The sequence below is a fragment of the Oreochromis niloticus genome, linkage group LG5 (genome assembly GCF_001858045.2).
Source record: "Oreochromis niloticus isolate F11D_XX linkage group LG5, O_niloticus_UMD_NMBU, whole genome shotgun sequence".
Lineage (NCBI taxonomy): Eukaryota > Metazoa > Chordata > Actinopteri > Cichliformes > Cichlidae > Oreochromis > Oreochromis niloticus.
Genome location: NC_031970.2, coordinates 23,164,371 through 23,184,061, shown reverse-complemented (window position 1 = coordinate 23,184,061; position 19,691 = coordinate 23,164,371). Strand labels below are relative to the sequence as shown.

Genomic DNA, 19,691 nt, shown 5'->3' with positions numbered 1-19,691 from the left:
TGATCTGTCTCATCAGCTGGGAGCGGGTCTTACTGATAGGCTTCATTGCCACATACGTACATCTTCTTCTTCTTCTGTTGGCTGATTTTACAGCAGCTGCTCTGCCTCCATTTCACCCTGGCATTTTCCTTTGTCACACCAGCTCTTCTCCACATCCATGAATCTCTGATGTCTTTGTTTTTCTTCCCTGGCAGCTTCATAGTCAACATCCTTTGTCCAGTACATCCACAATCCCCGTCTCTGACTTTGTTTCCAAGCTGCTCAACCTGAGCTGTCCCTCTGATGTTCTCATTTCCAATCCTGTCCATTATGGTCACTCCTAGTAAAAATCTTATCTCATCTTCAGCTCCGCCTTCAGTTCTTTTCTCAGTATCACCGTCTGTAAATCGTACATGGCAGCAGGTATCACTACAACCTTGTAAACTACTTTCTCTCTTGCTGCTATTCTTCTGTCACAAATCACCCCTGACACTCGTCTCCAGCCTACTCCACCCTGCTTGCACTCTCTTCTCATTCTGCACTCACCTGTCTTGTGCACTGTCCATTATCTTGGATTGTTGACCACAGGTATTTCAACTCCTCCACCTCACGACACTTCACTGTTACACCTGCCTCTGTGTCCACATGTGACAAATGTCTTGCTGTGACAGGCTCCAACCAGGAGAGGACACTGTTCCACAGCAATATCTGTTTGGTGAAAGAGGTCCTGAAGCATTAATCAAATTCATTAAAAAATTAAAGGTTTATTTGTCCTCTGAGACACACCTGCTGAACATCATGCAGTAGCTGACATGATTTTAATTGTTCATCTCTGGCAACTCAGCAAGATCGGTTCAATCTTATCCAAAAGAAATCTAGCGATGGTCATAAGTGCGTTCATTTCCTCTAAATCAGACTATTGCTACTCTTTATACACATGCTTGAGCCAGCAAGAGCTACTTAGATTAACGCTTGTCAAGTGTGCTGCAGCTGTTTTCTGTAATCAGGGTCTCATTTTGTCGTAGAGGAATTTCAGCCCACTCTTCTTTTTTTTTTAAATTTAAATTAAAATTTTCAGTCCATGCACAGCTCCCTTATTTTCAGGCATTCTGTTGTAGATTTATTGCTGTCCTTGGAATCATTCTCCTGTTGTGTGATTTACATGTTAGACAGCCTCACTGGACTCTAAAATACTTTGGTACACAGAGTTCATGGAGTTCATGGTGGACTCAATGACTGCAAAGTCTCCAGGTCCTGTGGCTGCAAAACAAGCCCAAATCATCACCCCTCCACCACTGTGCTTGACACTTGGTATGAGGTGTTTGTGCGGATCCTCTGTGGGTTTTGCCAAACAGAGCACTGTGTATTATGCCCAAACATCTTCACTCCAAAGGGGTGTTGTTTGAGAAGTCTTGTGGTTTATTTAGATGCAACTTGATTCTAACCTGAGCCCTGCTGCCATGTTCTTTATCCTAGCAACCTTTCCAAACAACCCCTCAGCCTGTTTCTAACTGTAGTTTCATGAATTTTAATATCTAACATGCTAGCTGAGTCTTGTAGAGTTTGAGACGTAACTCTTGGGTTCCTTGCACAGTCTTACCTTTCTGAACTTTTAACTATGCATATTCCTAAATAGATCTTAAAGGTCAGCTGATCAGTTGCTTCTGGTTGCTCAAGGAAGCAGAGTAAAGCACAAGAGGAGACCATTTAAATGTGACTGCGTTTAGACACTTTTCTTTTTGTTGTATTTCTTGTTCGTCTATTCTTCTGTATTTTCCTGCTCTAGTTTATTCCGTATAAGTTTACAGCACTTTGGTCAACCTGTGTTGGTTTTAAATGTGCTTATAAATAAACTGACTCAACTTGACTTGTCTGAACATTGCACAGTCTGACCTTGGGTTGAATTTGCTGCCAAACCTCCTGCTTTTACAAGATGTGATCACACTAGCCAATAATCAAGAGTGTCTGATCGCTCTTATTTCCTACAGAAGAGTCCTGTGAAGCCTTTCTTTTTCACATGACACATGAGGGAGTAAAGAGATTTAAATGTTTAACAGACCAGGTTTGATTGAATTCGACAGTTTAGCAAAAGGAAGATAAAGACAAATATCGACATATGGAAAAAGTGAATATTTAGGAGCTGAACTTTTTAGTGGTGTGTACGAAACAGTTTAATGCACTTTTTCATGGTTTGCATCAGGTGCAAAACGAGTCCATTTACTTTCACTACTCTCAGCTTTACCCTGAAGCACCAACATACTTCAGTTACGCTTCAACGGTTTTCTGTGAGGTTTTTCTTTGGTAAAACAGCCTGAGAGCAGAGTGTTAAATTGAACATCAGGTTCCATTAAAGATGTTAAAGTCTTTTAATGTTTCTCTGAACTTCTGTTCCTAAGCAGGCAGCTTCTGTGAGGAGAAATGGTAAAATGATAAATGGCCTGTATTTATATAGCGCTTTACATATCCAGTCATCCACCCATTCACATTCACACACTGGTGATGGCAAGCTACATTGTAGCCACAGCCACCCTGGGGCGCACTGAGAGAGGCGAGGCTGCCAAACACTGGTGCCACCGGGCCCTCTGACCACCACCAGTAGGCAACGGGTGAAGCGTCTTGCCCAAGGACACAACGACCAAGAGACTGTCCAAGCCGGAGCTCGAACCGGCAACCTTCCGATTACAAGGCAAACTCCCAACTCTTGAGCCACGATTGGGGGCGATCGTGGCTCAAAAAGGAAAGAAATGCTTTTGATAATGATTCCTGTCATTGGTAAAATATTAACCATTTGTTTTTGAGTTTCCTTCTTACCTTTAGGCAGGGGGGGAGAGAGAGAGGTTATACATATAAAGAAAAAGCAAACTTACATCAATCAGATTTATGCAATCAGTGAAAGTTTGTGTGTCAGCCTTTGTTTTCCACTGAAGTTACGTGTGTGCGTGACATTAACTGGAGGTTCAGGCAGAGCCAGTTTCCACAGAGCTGTTCAGCTCGCTCGTCCACTGTAACTGGCAGAAGGTGTTTGCATGAAGATAAACAAGATGACAACAGATGTGTTTTTCTTACAAAACCTCACATTAGGTTGGTTTAAACGTGCAGTTCGACTTACTCCCCTGTACCCAAACTGTTCAAGAACTGCCTTTGTTATACAAGCAATTAACAAACATTGCCAGCAGTCCCAAGTACAACTGTAAAATCATGCAGGAGCAATGATATGATGCAGCAATAAAAAAAAGCAATCGTACATTTTCAGACTTTGAGGAGGTCAAAGTTGTGGTATCAAGAAAGCAGATGTAAGAAACATGCCATCAGATCATATGTGGAACATGCAAAGAAGCAGAGAAAAAACTGAAGAGATCAATCTAAGCGTTTGTTGTTGTTTTCTGCAGCAAAGGACAATAATGGGAGGGAGTGACTTGCATGCGCTGACTGTAATAATAAAGCTATTTACACGCGCAGGAAAACAAGACAGATAAATGAGGGCTGAATTTTACATCATGATTTAACGAATGATAAAAACAACAACACAGACTTGTTTGCCTGAATAATGTTGGGGAAAACTCAAAGTCTAACTACATTTAATCATTTCACAAATTATGATAACAGCAGATACACGCACACACTATCAACAAAAAACGTTGTCTTCATGAAATATTCATCACATGTTGACAAACAGCAGGAAGAAAATGGCCCAGAACCAGTGCAGCCATGCAAACAGCAGTTTTTAATGCACTCACATGGCAGAAATGCATGGCACAGCTTTGCAATGTCATCCTCCCACATAAGAGCTGGAAGGTGTTGTTTTTACTGATATAATATCTTACTCTTTATGTTACTATTGTGGCATACTTTTGTTACTATTTTATTGTCATTTAATTCACACCAATATTATTATTACTGAACTGTAGACAACAGAACTGTGGATCAATCGGCCTCACTTACAGAGAGGGGAACTGTTTTGTGAAGGCAACACGCGTTTTTAACACGGTTTCCAACTGGACATAGGAGCAAAGGTGTGAACGCATTTTTCCAAGTTGTTTTCGATGTTTCTGCTGGCTTTCTTTTATGCTATTGTGTGTTGCACGTTTGGCTCCCGCCCACAAAAATCAGTGCCAGAGGAAAACAGCCGCTCCCGCTACTGATTGGCTCCGCGGTGCGCTCCAATCACCGCGATGTAGTGACTCTTCTCCACACAAACCCGAGCGGTCAACTCATAACGTTGTGACAAATGTAGAGAAAACACAAACAGGTTTTGTTTGGTTTTGTTTTTTCTAATTGGATGTACTCCTTCTGTTCGTGAGGACTAGAACAAGGTGAAGCAGAGGATTAAGAAAACGACAGCAACGAGGGGATTTGGAACGATACAAGGACACATTTCTTCTCTATAAATACGATGGTGATGTTTGTTTGATTCGACACCAGCCTGGAGATTTGAATAAGAATGACAGTCCTTGTGAAGAAGGTGCAGCAGTTGCTCTCCATCCTGCTGCCGTGTGTACTCCAGCTCTGCTGCGCTCAGACTCAAGGAGGTGGGCATAAACACCCGCACACACATATTCACACACGTTTGTTTTTATCATCACCCTGGGAGAGGGACGATGAATGCAGTGGCGGTCCTAGGCTTTTTGGAGCTTTTTGGCTTTTTTTTGTCTTTTCTTTTTTTTCTTCTTCTTTTTTTTTTTTTTTTTTTTTGCCGATGCCCGTGATGCTGCCCCCACCACGATGCCGCCCTGGGCAACCGCCCATGTCACCCTTATCAAAAACCCCTACTTTCTGTGGGGGCTTTTTATAGTTTAAAAACGGCTCTTAAACTTGCAAGTTGATCTTTTAAAATCAAGCCAGAAAAATGTGAACAGATGCATAGATATAGATATCCAAGTAACCAAGTAGCTGTGTGGTGTCTGTTTCTCAAACTGAAGGCCTCCACTTTCTTTTCTGATAGGAGCCAGTTTGGTCTATCTGAAGGTAGTGGCACGCAGCGCTGGCACTACTGTTTCATAAGTCAGTTTTTTGGGATTATTTTAAGACTCCACAGCCACACAAACAGCCACATTTCTAAATATGTTTCTTTAATTGACAGAACATCTCTCTGCATTGCTAACGTGAATGGAAATTATTTTTAGTTCATCAATTAAACTGTTGAAACTGAACATGATAAACTAGGTAACGCAGTGTGCTGAAGGTTGTGGAAAATGACATGCTGTATACTGACGTGGATAGCCTTTTAAAAATCAGAGGATTAATGAATTCACTTTTTAAAAAATCTAAAACCTTTGCTTTTCGCAGTGACCATTTGTGATGGCACCAAGAACTCTCTGAGTACAACTGGAAATTCAGAGATCCAGTACAACTTGATGAAGACGAGGTACAATAACTGCGACATTGTGATGGGCAACCTCGAGATTACCATGATGGACCACACCAGAGACTTCAGCTTTCTGGAGGTGAGGTTGCAAACATTACGAACAACAAGCCAAGAGAGAGTTTGATTACCGTTATTCCTTTCACTACAAATGTGTCACTGACAAGATGAGTAAGGATGTGAATCAACCATTTTCATTCACCCAGGAGAACACAGAAAGTCAAAACATGTTGTGTTTGATCGCTCTCTGTAATGGATTTTGTCTCAAATCCAGAATGAGCTCATTTATGCCCCCACTCCTATTGTGCTAGTCATGCCACTGGAGTCACAGTGACTAACTCAGTAAGCAAACACGCCCCTGCTGATTTGTGACCCTGATAACAATTTGATTGAGCGGAAGAATTGACAAACTGCATTTTTCTCTTCCTTGTTCTTTTTTTTTGCCTCGCAGTCTATCAAGGAGGTGACAGGGTACATCCTTTTTGCTGTCAATGAGTTCAGCCGCCTCCCACTGGACCACCTGCGCATCATCAGAGGCAGCACACTGTATGAGGACCAGTATGCCTTGGCTGTCATGGTCAACTATCAGAGGGATGGAGAGCATGGCCTTCAAGAACTGGGCCTGACTCACCTCACAGGTACACAGAGAGTCACTCATTGATGTATAGAGTGTGTTTAACATGTGGGAGGCTGGATTGGAGCAGATAAGAGGTCAAGTTGGATGTGGTACTCTTACTGTTGGAGCTCCCGCACCTACACAGTTGAGCCACACCTTTAGAATACCGGTTGTTGAAACGCAGCAGTGTGTGTGTTTGTGCCCGTGTGTGTGTTTGTGCCCGTGTGTGGTTGTGTGTGCAGGAGTGATGTGAAGTCCCTGGAATGTACCATGTGTTCAACCGCTCAACTGCCAGTGTAACATGAGCTCCAGCACATGATACGTTTGCTGTGTAGTAAACAGAGAATGGCAGAGTTTGATAGGATGAGTCACAGGCCTGTTCAGGCTTGCTTTCCTAATTGTACTGCCCCATTTACACCTATGTGTACCTTCTACAGAGATCTTCAGGGGAGGAGTGAAGATCATCCAGAATAAGTATCTGAGCTACGCCCCGCAGGTGAACTGGCTGGACATAGTGAAGGATGGATCAGCCCAAATTATGATAGAGGACAATGGGCCTGAAAGTGAGTGCACAGGGTTGTAACTACACACATAGATATATCTGCGTCTTGTTTTTAGGAGCCAGAAGTGAATCAGTTTGAGCCCACAGGTTGGAATCTTAAGCTAATACTAGCAAGCTCAATGTTAATGTGCATCCATAGACTAATGCATTGCATCACCCAGACACAAATACCCGCTAATTGTACTAACATACAAATAAAATAGCAGAATTTCACTCCACAAATTGATGCAATTAACCACACAGAAACCACCCAAAAAAACCCTAAAGGTGACACCTAGCAGACACGTGGTGGTCTAGAAGCTCCTGATCTCAAACTTCAAAGCCTTAAAACAATTTAAACATGTGAGTCATTTAAAAAAAAGCACAAAAGGCCAAATTAGTTCTAAAGACAGAAACCACTTTTTGTTTAAGCCTGTAAACATGTTTACGCTGGCGAAACAATTTAAAATGAACGTCTTATTGGGGTTAACTCGCACTTGGATTCACCCTCAACTGGCCATTAAAGGAACTGCAGGCTTCATTTTTCAGTGCTGCAAGTTGCATCTTGTAACTTGTGAGGTTTCATTTTTTGCTTCTGCTGAACTTTGGATTAAAAACAATAACAAAATCTCAACTTTTCCTTTAATTTAAGACTTTTGTTCTGATTTTGCGTTAAAATGCGGAAACTAATAAGAGTTTTTATCTCAGAGCCTTGTCACAAAGCCTGTGGAGACGTGCCATGCTGGGGCCCAGGAAATGACACATGCCAGATCTGTGAGTGATATCAAACACCTTTATCTTTAATGTCTTTATTTTCCACGCACTGGTTACCTTGTGATGCCTTTGAGATGTCTCACACATAAGTCATGGCTGCTGCCAGAGTTGTTCATTTTACATCTTTTATTGCACATTGTGAATAATATACGTAACTTCAAAGTTAAAAGTTTAATATGCATCTACGGTACAGTTTTAGTTTCACGCCAGGTTTTTACAAGCCTCGACTCTCTTACAGTGACAAAGACCGTGTGCGCCCCTCAGTGTAGTGGCCGCTGCTTTGGTAGAAACCCGAGCGAGTGCTGCCACGTTGAGTGTGCTGGAGGTTGCACTGGGCCCAAGGATACAGACTGCTTTGTGAGTCCAAATCTTCCACAGGCTTTAATGATAACATATTTTCACATGTTGCAGTACAGAAAACGCAGATGTAAAAATAAAATGTTCTTCTGTTGTAAATTGCATTTTGCAGGCCTGCAGGAACTTCAACAACTCAGGCTCCTGCGTGCCTCAGTGCCCACAGACTGTGATCTACAACAAGCTTACATACAGAATGGAGCCCAACCCCAATGCCAAGTACCAGTACGGCTCTATTTGTGTGACCCAATGCCCCAGTGAGTCCCACACATGACAATATTCACATAAACTCAGAGTTTATACATAGTTTCTTCCTATAAGAGTGCTGTTTTTATATATTTTTAATCATTGTTATAACTGAGCTGTTCAGCTTTCTTCACAGTGTTTACTGAAGGCTTAACGCAGTCGCTGACAATCATTTATGAATTTATTCATATGTGTTTTCTGTTTTTTTAGTAGAAAACTTTGTGGTGGATGGCAGTTCATGTGTGAGCAACTGCCCATCTAATAAAATGGAAGTGGAGAAAAATGGTGTGAAAACATGTGAGCCCTGCAAAGGCCTCTGCCCTAAAGGTATTTCATGCAGATCGAACTACTACTAGTTCAAGCTCTCTCTACAGATACCTTACAGCTTTACTGTTATTAACTGTTTCCTTCTTATCTTTTGGTTTTTTTTCCCAGTTTGCCATGGCACAAGCTGGACTGATTCAAACAGGGAAACGGTCGATGCTCGCAACATAGAAAGTTTCATAAACTGCACTAAGATCCAGGGAAGTCTTAACTTCCTGGTGACGGGAATAGAAGGGTAAAATAAATCTTTCTTTCATAAAACGCAGCAAAGATTTAAATTGTAATATTCGACGTTTTTGCAACATGCTTTTTCCTTTTACTTATTTATTTCATTTTTGCTCAGTGATCCCTTCAACGACGTACCACCCCTTGATCCAGAAAAACTGAAAATCTTCAACACGGTGGAGGAGATTACAGGTGTGTGTATGTGTGTGTGTGGAGGGGTTGTGCTTCTTTTTTTTTAGACTGTCACTTAAATTGCTTTGATCTCTTTATGTTATTTAATGCCATTTGCAGTCTGGTTGAGGCTTCTGAAAAACAATCTCTCTGTTTTCAGACTTCCTCAATATCCAGTCGTGGCCTGCAAGCATGTCTGACCTGTCAGTCTTCTCCAACCTCCAAACAATTCGGGGAAGAAAACGTTACAAGTGAGAAACTGCTTTTTTGTTTTTGTCTTTTCTGCATTGTTATGCAGACAGAGTATTTGCTGGACTATAAATGTAATTTTGTTTTTTATTTTCTTTGTTATTTCTAATTGTTATCCTATCTTGTTATCCTGTTTAGAGGAGTGATTAGTAAAAGGTACAGTAAAGATTTCACATGCTCACATCTCTCTATCTCCTCTTAGAGCCTACGAATGTTCTGTCCGAATCAGTGGTATTGGTATTTTTCAGTATGATTTTTTTCAGGGATAATTCAGCACTGGGGTTGTTTGGTTAAGCTGGCCGTGGGCACAACTTTTTAAAGCTGGGAGAGGCAGCATGGTTTTGACATCAATTTGACAAAGAAAAAGCTTTTCAGGCTGGTCTCAAGCTTCAGTAAATGAGAGGAAAGGAAGATGGGGTATATCAGAGTACTTTTACCTGGGTTTAAATCCCGTCTGAAACCAAAAGCACTGAAGCATTGAAAACAAACCTGTTCAGCCTTCTCAGCTTTAATGAGTTCACATATAACTAAAGAATTTACCAAAGTAGATTCTACAAAATTGATACCGCAGTATCAGTTTTGTTGTAGTATTTCCATGCATCATGTAGTATGTAGTATTTCCATACTACATACTACATGATGCATGGAAATACTGAAGATTAAACATGAATATGTTTGTTGGCAGTTTGTCTTTATAAGTACACGGGTTATGCAATTTGAAAAACATGACATTCAGACACTTAATCACTGAATTCATATTGTGTCTAAAAGGTATCAAAATAAATAGATTGTGGTGGTAAACCTCTCAAAGAAAACACACTGTGAAAGATTATATTACATCATTAAATGTGATCAGGAAGAACAACAAGAAACACAAAGTGCCACACTGCTGGATTTTGTGCAAATACGGCTAAAGTGCATGCTTAATTGTGTTTGTAAACCTTAAAAAATAATGTCTGAAATCATGTTCTTGAAAATTGCTAAACCTAAAAGAAACATGGCTTTCAATGTTCACTTTGATTTTGTGGTATTTTAAACAAAATTGGAACAATTTCATCCACTTTCTGACCTTTATTTACTTCCTGCTGTTCTACAGGAGCTATGCACTCCTGGTGGTTAAGATCAATTCTCTGACCTCGCTGGGGTTGCGCTCGCTGCAAAACATAAATAATGGTGCCGTGTACATTAAAGGAAACAAGAATCTCTGCTATCATGATACTGTCAACTGGACACGGCTCTTAGGCTCCCGTCCACAGAAACGTTCAAAGCTCTTAGACGTCACCGACAACCAAAAGAAGGATGAATGTGGTGAGTGGGGGCGGACCATTTAAAACTTGCAAGACGTGATTGTGAACAATGGCTGTGCTCATAACATCGTTTCTGTTTTGGTTGTGTCCTTAGTTAAAGAAAATCATGTGTGTCACCCGCTGTGCTCCTCTGATGGCTGCTGGGGTCCGGGCCCAGACCAGTGTGTCAGCTGTAAGAAATACAGCAGGGGAGGAACCTGTGTACCAGACTGCATGTTCTTAACTGGGTCAGTATTCACAAAATGACATATAAAGCGCTTATTAATATAAAGCTTTTAAGGTGTAACATGTATGCAGGTTGTTAGAGAGTGAATGACAAGAAGGAGTGGTGTTAAAGAAACAAGCAGTGATTTAGAGAATTGATATTTTCTGATAGTTTCAAAAAGAATTTACATTTTAAAGCACAAATACGCGCACCCTGTTCGAAGTGCCACATTGCTGGATTATATGCAAATACAGATAAAGTACATGCTTAATCGTATCCACCGTGCTCTCTGTGCACAGATCAGCAGGGGAGACAAATCGAGTAACTGACTCAAATGCATTGCCGCCCACTTCTAGTGGGTTATGAGCAATGTTCCCTCTAAACTGCGCCGCAATTGCGCACAGAAAATCTGCATTGCGCACAAAAAAAAAATCTAACCTGAATTGAAATTAAAATTAAAACTTTAACAATTCTGTTTTGCCGTGTTAGTCAGTAAGTGACTGGTTGCTCCCGTATGGGATTAGAACGATGCCACCTTATCCCATAGTCCAGCCAATAATACGATTCACATTCGTATATACGCAGCCAATCAACGTCATCGACAGGCTATGACAGCGTCCTTATGTGCCGACACCGGTGTTTTAGCTAGCAAAGCCGCGTGGCTGATGTCGAGTGAAGCCACTTAATGACAACGTACGACCAAGAGATGTGAGCAGGACAGACGGAACAATTGACGGAAAAAGTGTGGACTTCATACCAGTTTTTAAATTGTGTTGATAGGCCATGTAAAACCAGAGTTATGATAAAAATATATGCAATTTTTGGTTTTCTTCCTGAATACTATCGTTGTTTATGTTTACTGCAGGAAGAAACGGTAAAAACGGCGTTTTATAAGGAAAACGCTCAAAAGCACTCTCCGCTTGTGAGCAAAAAACCCCCCAAAACACCCCACCCTTTCCTATTGGTGGAAAATGTACCGTGTCGACCAATCAAAAAATGATATTGCAACATGGCATTTAGTTGTTTAGGGAGGTGGGAAGTTTTAGGAGTGACGGTGGTGTTTTGAGATGTGAGAGGTTTGCGACGTTTAGCGCAAATCTTGTGTAGTTAGTGTGTAGTGTAGTCAATAGTTTTGGTTTGTGTGTGTCAGAACAATGAAGCGACTGCTGAATATTACAGGTGTTACAGGAGTGATACATCTCCTGTTGTCAGGCCTGCAGGTATCAGGCTGTTGTTCTCCTTTATCTCATAGTGGACAGAAATTTAATTTGTGTGGCATCAAATTTGATGCAGAACAGCTGATTGTTCTGTAAATAGTTTGAAATGTTTATTTTAAAAAAAACGCCCTGGCTGCATTTTTAGGTAAACAGCTGCAAAAAACTTGTTTGCATAACTCAGTTACTTTTTTGAAGAAGTAACTATATAATTAATTGCCCAACATTGGTCATTATATGGTGTATTTTGCAGACAGAGAGTTACAGGACTCTCTCTCAGACCACAGACTCATACTCATAATACAAGTCAGAGCTTTATAAAAAAAAAAAAAAAAAAGTTTGTTTTCAAAATTGGAGTTCAAGTTATTTTTTACTTCCAATAGTGTTAACATACTACACAGGCCTATGGCTAGATTATTTTTACATTTTCATTGTAAGTGGGCTAAAGCAGTTAATTAAAAGTAGTCTAACATAAATGTAAATGCTGTAATTTGATTATTTTAATAAACCATGTAACTTGGATGGATTCGATGCTGGCGTGACCACAGTGCACACGTCTGCTGTTGCTCACAGTGGTCCAAGGGACCGCTCAGGGAGTTTGTGTGTTCGCTCAGACACATGAAAAATTAGAGGGAACATTGGTTATAAGTGAAGACTAAGAGGGATTACTGTGTATAGGTCTATACATTGTTAAGGAAAATCCTGAGCATTGGCCCTAAGATGTGACTAATGTCTGCTGTAAGTCTTTGAACTTGAATAGAAACTGGGTTTATGCCTTGATTGCAGGAAGCAGAGGGAGTTTGCTACTAAGTCAGGGGAGTGTCTGCCCTGTCACCCTGAGTGTAAGGTCCAGGAAGGGAAGGAGACGTGCACAGGCCCGGTATGTTTGACTTAAAACTTCTAGAAGGAAAAAAGAAGAAGAAAAGAACTGGCATAGGGCTTCTGCTGCCACCTAGCGGCCTAACAAAAAATGGCTGTACACCATAATACCACTCACCTTCAACTCTTGCAAAAACCTTTCTGCTTTTATTCACCCTTTTTTTGTCTGCAGGGAGCAAATAAATGTCTAGCTTGTGCCAGCCTGAAGGATGGCCCACACTGTGTCTCCATGTGTCCTGAGGGTGTTAGGGAGGCAGGAGGGAACCATCTTTAAATATCCAGACAAGCGGGGCAACTGTAAACCTTGCCACAACAACTGTATCTAGAGGTAAGTACAAGCGGAATAATGTAGTTAGACACACACAATTTGCTTCTTTAAACTGAACTTTAAACTGTACGTTGATGTTGTAGTTTGCAGAAATTCACAAACCACCAACTTTCCGAACAGCAGACGGGATTGCGGCTTCGCCACTGATACCAGCAGAATCCGCAGATTTCTGTCAATGAAACGTTTCCTTTGTGCCATACATGGGTACTGCTGCCACTCATACACCAGTAACAGTGCAACACGCTGTGCATCCGCCCTACCAACTTATCAGCACGTATCCAGCATCTGTCGTAACCATGAGTTAGATCCTTTGGTTTTTGTGGCCTTATATTCCCATTGATTTCCTCTCACCGGGTTTGGCTTCATATTTACCAGTAAAGAATGATTTATTCCTTTATGCCCTCTAATGGCAGGTTTCGCACCACAGCTCACTATGGTAAGGCAAAGATTTCGTCTATAATGTCTTCTTTTGATTTTTGCCCGTATACTTGATTCATATTTGGTGGTAGATTTCTTCAGTTCTCTTTGGGGTTTAAAGAAACTTTGATGTAGACTGTGTCTGTGAAACAATCAGTGCAGAGAAAAAAATGATTCTGATGATTCATTCTGTACCGTTATAGTTACACAAGTAGATTTAAAAAAATGTTGAAGACCATGTTTCAATGCTGAATGCATGGAGACATCTGTATGTGATGTAAGAAACCAAAATCCTGCTGTATTACGAATAAACCCATTTTCTGAATGATCTGTCTCATCAGCTGGGAGCGGGTCTTACTGATAGGCTTCATGCCACATACGTACATCTTCTTCTTCTTCTGTTGGCTGATTTCACAGCAGCTGCTCTGCCTCCATTTCAACCAGGCATTTTCCTTTGTCACACCAGCTCTTCTCCACATCCATGAATCTTTGCTGTCTTTGTTTTGCTGTCATCCGCTCCCCCTTCCTCTTCACCCTCTACACCACAGACTTCAGCCACTGCACAGAGACCTGCCACCTTCAGAAGTTTTCTGATGACTCTGCAGTGGTTGGATGCATCAGCAGGGATGATGAGACAGAGTACCGGGCTGTGGTCGACTCCTTTGTCATGTGGTGTGAGCAGAATCATCTTCAGCTCAACATAGCAAAGACCAAGGAATTGATCGTGGACTTCAGGAAGACCAGGAAACACTTGACCCCTGTTTCAATCCAGGGGGTCAATATTGACATTGTGGAGAACCATAAATACCTCGGAGTATACATTGACAATAAACTGAACTGGGCTAAAAACACCACAACACTTTACAGGAAGGGCCAGAGTCATCTCTATTTTTTGAGGCAACTGAGGTCCTTCAACATCTGCCGGACAATGCTAAGGATTTTCTACGAGTCTGTTGTGGCCAGTGCGATCCTCTATGCTGTTGCATGCTGGGGGAGCAGGCTGAGGGTTGCAGATGCTAACAGACTCAATAAACTGATCCGTAAGGCCAGTAATGTTGTGGGAATGGAGCTGGACTTCCTTAAGGTGGTGTCTGAGAGGCAGATGTTGTCCAAAATAAAGACAATGTTGGATAATACCTCCCACCCACTCCATGACATGCTGGTCGGTCACAGGAGCACGTTCAGTGAGAGACTGAGATGACCAAAAAGCACCACTGAACGACACAGGAAATCATTCCTGCCTGTGGCCATCTCTCTGTACAGCTCATCCACTTAACACACTGTATACTGCAATAGCTACACCTTTTTTGCACACGCTCTTCTTTCTTATTCAGCTATTTATCAATAAGTGACTTATATGTATATATATATATGCATGTATATATTGTATATATTGTGTCTATTTCTTACTTAGTGTATTGTCTGTCTTTGTTACTGTTTATACTGGAGCCCTGTAACCAAAATAATTTCCCCTAGGGATCAATAAAGCATTCTGATTCTGATTCTGATTTTCTTCCCTGGCAGCTTCACAGTCAACATCCTTTGTCCAGTACATCCACAATCCCCGTCTCTGACTTTGTTTCCAAGCTGCTCAACCTGAGCTCTGATGTTCTCATTTCCAATCCTGTCCATTATGGTCACTCCTAGTAAAAATCTTATCTCATCTTCAGCTCCGCCTTCAGTTCTTTTCTCAGTATCACCGTCTGTAAACCATACATGGCAGCAGGTATCACTACCACCTTGTAAACTACTTTCTCTCTTGCTGCTATTCTTCTGTCACAAATCACCCCTGACAGTCGTCTCCAGCCTACTCCACCCTGCCTGCACTCTCTTCTCATTCTGCACTCACCTGTCTTGTGCACTGTCCATTATCTTGGATTGTTGACCACAGGTATTTCAACTCCTCCACCTCACGACACTTCACTGTTACACCTGCCTCTGTGTCCACATGTGACAAATGTCTTTGTTGGCGTCATTTCTAGTTATTCAATCTTTTATTTTGAAAAGCCTCAAAAGGTCGTCTCGCTCGGCTCTGCATCGCTATGAGGTCGTACAGAGTTCGATACAGCAAGTCAGTTAAGTGTACAGAGCTGTGTGCATGAAGAATCTAAGAAGAGAAGAAATAAGCTTCCATGGATAAAGTTTTGGACTATGATATGCTGCCAAGCTACAAGTCGTGCCAAAATTTAACAATTGCAATACTCAACTTCTTACAAATAAGTCAGTGACAGTGTTTTGGTCTTAAGAAAGATGACGTTCACTACGAAAGCCTCAGCTTTGTGTCATAGACCATTTGTTTCATGAACACTTGTTGAATAAGAAATTGTGTAAAAGGAGCAGAGAGCCCAGGGCACAGAGCTGGAGTAGCGGGACTGGCCACAAGAGGGCACAAAAGTACACCGAAAGAGGTTTGGAAGAACAGCTTGGCAGGCACATAAACGCAAGAAAGTCCAAGCTGTCACAATTAACTTTGAAAATAAATAAAATTAGCGGACTAATGAAAGAGAATGAACGCCTTGACATTGCTGATGAACATTTAAGTAACTTTCAAAGCTACATGAAGAATTCTTACGGGCAAATGATGATGCACTGTCGCTGTTGCCAGAAGATGAAAGGAATGTGGACCAGATGCTCTGGTTCAATCAAAAAAAAAAAAAGGAGCAGTTCAGTGCGTTTATGACTGAAGTTGAAAAATGGATCATCGTAGGAAGACACCAGCATCAAGATGACGTGAGCCCAGATGACAGCGTGTCAGTGACTGCTAGACCAACTGCAAAGAAATCAGGTACCAGCGTTGGAAGAAGCTCAGTCAGTAGCCGTTCATCGAGGTCGTCCAGAGTTTCCACGGTATCAACTGTACGGTAGAAAGAGGAAGCAGAGCAGCGCGCTCTGCTCGCACGAGCCGCATCCTTGGACATTGAAGAATGTAAGTTAAAGGCAAGGAGAGAACAGCTTGAGATTGAGACAGCTATTGCTGCTTCTACAGGCAAAATAAAAGTGTTAGAGGACTGTGAATATGAGAGCTGCAAAAATGATGTGGAACAGTGTGAATCAGCTGCTAAACAGTTCAGCTTCCAAGAGCCAAAGGTACACATGATGGGCAGTCAAAGGTAAATGGTCACAAGAAGATGACTTACACCAAGCTGATGCCAGTATTATTCCAATAAATCTATGTGAAGTCATGTTGAAACAAAATGATATCACTGAGATGTTAGTCAAACAGCATAGACTGTCACTCAAAGAGACATTCCCATCTTTAGTGGTGATCCACTTGAGTTCATACCATTTATAAGAGCCTTTGACCATACAATTCATGACAAAACTGACAGTGACAGTGACAGGTTATATTACCTTGAACGGTTCACCAGAGGTGAACCCAGAGATTTGGTAAGAAGTTGTCAGCACATGAATCCTCAACAAGGCTACAGTGAGGCAAGGAAGTTGCTGTTTTGTCATTATGGTAATGAACTGAGAATTGCAACTGTTTGGCATAAACAGTAGTAAGTAAGTAAGTGCATTCATTTCCTCTAAATCAGACTATTGCTACTCTTTATACACATGCTTGAGCCAGCAAGAGCTACTTAGACTAATGCTTGTCAAGTGTGCTGCAGCTGGGGTCCTCAGAAGTAGATGTATATGCATAACTCATACATCATGAAATACATGAAATATTTCCTAAATCGGCAATGAAAGGGGAAATATACTGTCATGTGAAAAAGGAAGTACAAAAACAAAGTGCACCTCATGAGTCCACCACTTGTAGAGCCACTTTCAGCAGCCATAAGTTGAAATAACTGTTTTCTGTAATCAGGGTCTCGTTTTGTCGTAGAGGAATTTCAGCCCACTCTTCTTTTTTTTTAATTTAAATTAAAATTTTCAGTCCATGCACAGCTCCCTTATTTTCAGGCATTCTGTTGTAGATTTATTGCTGTCCTTGGAATCATTCTCCTGTTGTGTGATTTACATGTTAGACAGCCTCACTGGACTAAAATACTTTGGTACACAGAGTTCATGGAGTTCATGGTGGACTCAATGACTGCAAAGTCTCCAGGTCCTGTGGCTGCAAAACAAGCCCAAATCATCACCCCTCCACCACTGTGCTTGACACTTGGTATGAGGTGTTTGTGCGGATCCTCTGTGGGTTTTGCCAAACAGAGCATTGTGTATTATGCCCAAACATCTTCACTCCAAAGGGGTGTTGTTTGAGAAGTCTTGTGGTTTATTTAGATGCAACTTGATGCTAACCTGAGCCCTGCTGCCATGTTCTTTATCCTAGCAACCTTTCCAAACAACCCCTCAGCCTGTTTCTAACTGTAGTTTCATGAATTTTAATATCTAACATGCTAGCTGAGTCTTGTAGAGTTTGAGACGTAGCTCGTGGGTTCCTTGCACAGTCTTACCTTTCTGAACTTTTAACTATTCCTAAATAGATCTTAAAGGTCAGCTGATCAGTTGCTTCTGGTTGCTCAAGGAAGCAGAGTAAAGCACAAGAGGAGACCATTTAAATGTGACTGCATTTAGACACTTTTCTTTTTGTTGTATTTCTTGTTCGTCTATTCTTCTGTATTTTCCTGCTCTAGTTTATTCCGTATGAGTTTACAGCACTTTGGTCAACCTGTGTTGGTTTTAAATGTGCTTATAAATAAACTGACTCAACTTGACTTGTCTGAATATTGCACACTCTGACCTTGGGTTGAATTTGCTGCCAAACCTCCTGCTTTTACGAGATGTGATTACACTGGCCAATAATCAAGAGTGTCTGATCGCTCTTATTTCCTACAGAAGAGTCCTGTGAAGCCTTTCTTTTTCACATGACACATGAGGGAGTAAAGAGATTTAAATGTTTAACAGACCAGGTTTGATTGAATTCGACAGTTTAGCAAAAGGAAGATAAAGACAAATATCAACATATGGAAAAAGTGAATATTTAGGAGCTGAACTTTTTAGTGGTGTGTACGAAACAGTTTAATGCACTTTTTCATAGTTTGCATCAGGTGCAAAACGAGTCCATTTACTTTCACTACTCTCAGCTTTACCCTGAAGCACCAACATACTTCAGTTACGCTTCAACGGTTTTCTGTGAGGTTTTTCTTTGGTAAAACAGCCTGAGAGCAGAGTGTTAAATTGAGCATCAGGTTCCATTAAAGATGTTAAAGTCTTTTAATGTTTCTCTGAACTTCTGTTCCTAAGCAGGCAGCTTCTGTGAGGAGAAAAAGGAAAGAAATGCTTTTGATAATGATTCCTGTCATTGGTAAAACATTAACCATTTGTTTTTGAGTTTCCTTCTTACCTTTAGGCAGGGGGGAGAGAGAGAGATTATACATATAAAGAAAAAGCAAACTTACATCAATCAGATTTATGCAATCAGTGAAACAGAGTTTGTGTGTCAGTCTTTGTTTTCCACTGAAGTTATTTTGTATGGCCGTGTGTGCGTGACATGAACTGGAGGTTCAGGCAGAGCCAGTTTCCACAGAGCTGTTCAGCTCGCTCGTCCACTGTAACTGGCAGACGATGTTTGCGTGAAGATAAACAAGATGACAACAGATATGTTTTTCTTACAAAACCTCACATTAGGTTGGTTTAAACGTGCAGTTCGACTTACTCCCCTGTACCCAAACTGTTCAAGAACTGCCTTTGTTATACAAGCAATTAACAAACATTGCCAGCAGTCCCAAGTACAACTGTAAAATCACGCAGGAGCAATGATATGATGCAGCAATAAAAAAAAAAGCAATCGTACATTTTCAGACTTTGAGGAGGTCAAAGTCCTGGTATCAAGAAAGCAGATGTAAGAAACATGCCATCAGATCATATGTGGAACATGCAAAGAAGCAGAGAAAAAACTGAAGAGATCAATCTAAGCGTTTGTTGTTGTTTTCTGCAGCAAAGGACAATAATGGGAGGGAGTGACTTGCATGCGCTGACTGTAATAATAAAGCTATTTACACGCGCAGGAAAACAAGACAGATAAATGAGGGCTGAATTTTACATGATGATTTAACGAATGATAAAAACAACAACACAGACTTGTTTGCCTGAATAATGTTGGGGAAAACTCAAAGTCTAGCTACATTTAATCATGTCACAAATTATGATAACAGCAGATACACGCACACACTATCAACAAAAAACGTTGTCTTCATGAAATATTCATCACATGTTGACAAACAGCAGGAAGAAAATGGCCCAGAACCAGTGCAGCCATGCAAACAGAAGTTTTTAATGCACTCACATGGCAGAAATGCATGGCACAGCTTTGCAATGTCATCCTCCCACATAAGAGCTGGAAGGTGTTGTTTTTACTGATATAATATCTTACTCTTTATGTTACTATTGTGGCATACTTTTGTAACTATTTTATTGTCATTTAATTCACACCAATATTATTATTACTGAACTGTAGACAACAGAACTGTGGATCAATCGGCCTCACTTACAGAGAGGGGAACTGTTTTGTGAAGGCAACACGCGTTTTTAACACGGTTTCCTACTGGACATAG

At 41.1% G+C, this 19,691-nt stretch overlaps 1 long non-coding RNA gene across 7 annotated transcripts; it reads left to right on the top strand.

Annotated features, from left to right (window-relative positions):
* The first annotated feature begins 4,160 nt into the window (after positions 1-4,160).
* LOC102082921 (receptor tyrosine-protein kinase erbB-3) lies at positions 4,161-13,808 on the top strand. 7 transcript variants are annotated; one of them, XR_002062161.2, is made up of 18 exons: positions 4,162-4,508; positions 5,266-5,423; positions 5,793-5,979; positions 6,395-6,520; positions 7,207-7,272; positions 7,511-7,629; positions 7,742-7,883; positions 8,083-8,199; positions 8,308-8,431; positions 8,540-8,613; positions 8,753-8,843; positions 8,980-8,997; positions 9,938-10,149; positions 10,243-10,375; positions 12,354-12,447; positions 12,619-12,774; positions 12,858-13,210; positions 13,636-13,808. It is a non-coding gene; the product is annotated as a receptor tyrosine-protein kinase erbB-3 (long non-coding RNA). The 7 variants fall into 7 exon arrangements; XR_002062162.2 differs by having other exon boundaries at positions 13,658-13,806; XR_002062163.2 differs by lacking the exon at positions 13,636-13,808 and having other exon boundaries at positions 8,086-8,199; positions 12,858-13,516.
* Positions 13,809-19,691: the final 5,883 nt, after the last annotated feature.